This window comes from Cryptotermes secundus, unplaced genomic scaffold (assembly GCF_002891405.2).
Source record: "Cryptotermes secundus unplaced genomic scaffold, Csec_1.0 scaffold584, whole genome shotgun sequence".
Classification (NCBI taxonomy): domain Eukaryota; kingdom Metazoa; phylum Arthropoda; class Insecta; order Blattodea; family Kalotermitidae; genus Cryptotermes; species Cryptotermes secundus.
The window spans coordinates 1,824,851-1,827,093 of NW_019735468.1; the positions used below are offsets into that span (position 1 = coordinate 1,824,851).

General features: G+C 44.8%; 1 pseudogene; it reads left to right on the top strand.

Annotated features, from left to right (window-relative positions):
• Positions 1-488: 488 nt before the first annotated feature.
• Positions 489-608, top strand: LOC111869398 (annotated as a pseudogene).
• Positions 609-2,243: the final 1,635 nt, after the last annotated feature.

Below are 2,243 nucleotides of genomic sequence, written 5' to 3' on the forward strand. Positions count from 1 at the left end.
ACTGGATTTTATCCTGAGCGAGCCGAGTTCCCATCAACACCCTCTAAAGGAGCAACTTTACTATCATGTCTGTCCTCCCGTGATACCCTGCCTAGTAGGTGAAATAGAAAATAACAGTTAGGTTACGTGCGACAAACTTTGCCGTAGTGAAGACAATAAGGGGTTATGTAATGACGTGATATGTGGGGTTATTACTGCGCATGTCCTAGCCGCCTGAACACGATGTCTGTGCCCACTGGAACACGTAGTAACTAACATGAAACAAATTGCCTGCAGACGGTTCGCCAGATATTATTAGGCTCATCCAATCAATTACGAGGAGTTGGGAAGGGGAAGGGTATACAGGAAGCATGGAGAGATAAGACATGATTGTAGGAATTTAGTAGAAAAATCTGAAAGGTAAGACAGCTTGGAAGATCTAGACGTAGAAGTTCAAATAATATCAACATTTACCTTAAATGAAAAGAATATGATAAATTTAAGTGGATTATAAAGGCCATACCACATTGAAAACACCGGTTCTCGTCTGATGACTGAAGTTAAGCAACATTGGACGTGGTTAGTACTTGGATGGGTGACCGCTTGGGAACACCCACGTGCTGTTGGCACTTCATTTACCGGTCGAGAAAACCGAGATTAACGGCCGTGGGGATCCGTTGCGCTGACCACTTCGCCGACAAGCGGCGGTCGCTCGCTCGGTATAGTACGCTTGCGGACTACAGGCCACGGAGTTCTTGTTTCATCCTGTTCAGGATATTTTGAACATTGTTGTGACCAGATGTGAGATTTGAGGCTCTCACTTCGGGGGCGCCGTGCAATCTGATAAATGTTTACCGGTGTTTGGAAGAAACATAAGCAACTGTAGTTGCTTGATTTCCTGCAGAGCTTCTACCCTGAAGAGGGANTCATTACGTCTTCACGATGGACTGTAGTTGCTTGATTTCCTGCAGAGCTTCTACCCTGAAGAGGGAGGCAGCATATTACTCCGAAACGTCGGCAACATTCTACAAGACTGGGTGCCATCACGCCTTAGACGTTTAAGTTTCCATAAAAGGATGGAGAATTTACGTATTAGCTGACCGACTGTCAGCTTCTCAAGGAAGGCGCTGCTTCTTGAAATTGTTCTGGAGACTGCCAAGAACATGCATTTTATGTACTGTAAGTGAAAACTGAATGAATAATTCTGTCTCCTGGGATATAACGCCGTGTACTCCGCTAAAATACAATCGACGTTTCGGAGGAAAATATCACCTTCATTTTCAGGGTCGAAGAAAAAGCCAAGCAAGCAAGCAATCAGTAAATAACTGTTTGCGTAATTGAACTTGAGAATAAGGGAAACATATGCATCGCCCTCATGGGAGAGTTTGCTTGGGAACTGTGTGTGGACATGAGCGGAATCTTGCAGCCAATCAGCCGAACTTGGGGCGAGTTAGTCTCGCCGTTTTTAACAGAGACGCAGTGTTCAATTTGGAGCCTCCCGTGTTCGCCTCTCCTTGGCACACCCACTGTCCTCTTCAATGCTAATTTCATGTTGGAGGGGACGCAGGAGAAAATTAAACTGAATCACTACCGGGTGGTGCATGGAGTTTCGTAAAGTGCGAAGTCATTTTGTTTGAAATGTCCGAAAAAATGCGGAAAAGGTTAAGCTAATATGGAGAAGGAAATGTCTCATTATGTGCTGACAACATTAACATATATTACAAGGCAGCCCCATTACTCTGGCCGTTAGTCGCCGGCTTCCCACTTCGGCGTCCCGGGTTTGAGACCAGATCAGCTCATGTATTCAAAGTAAGATATTTAAAAATTATAAAATATAGAAATTATAAATATTACAATTCTTTATTAGAGTCTGTCGCAACAGAACAATACAATGGTCAAGGCTAAAATTAGCTTCGCTACATGTTTCGGCTATTAAAGCCATGATCAGGCAAACACATGGTTACCATATGCGCACACGACTGAACTTTCTCGGAGCTGAAACTGCGTGTTGCTGTGTCAGGAGGCCGACTTATCTCCTTTCTGTACTAAGGGCTAGGGGAGATTGTATGCCAGCCACTGTACATAGCTGTAGTAGTGGTCAGAATAAAACCACCCTCTCCCTTTCACTCACCCCCAAACATCGAGCCTGTACACGAGTTTTAAGTCAAGAGGATTGTGGGTAATTAGTGACTGCGTGGAGAACTACCCCCTCCATCCCCAAAACGTGGCATCTGGCAAGGGAAAGACGAGATCCATGAGAGAGG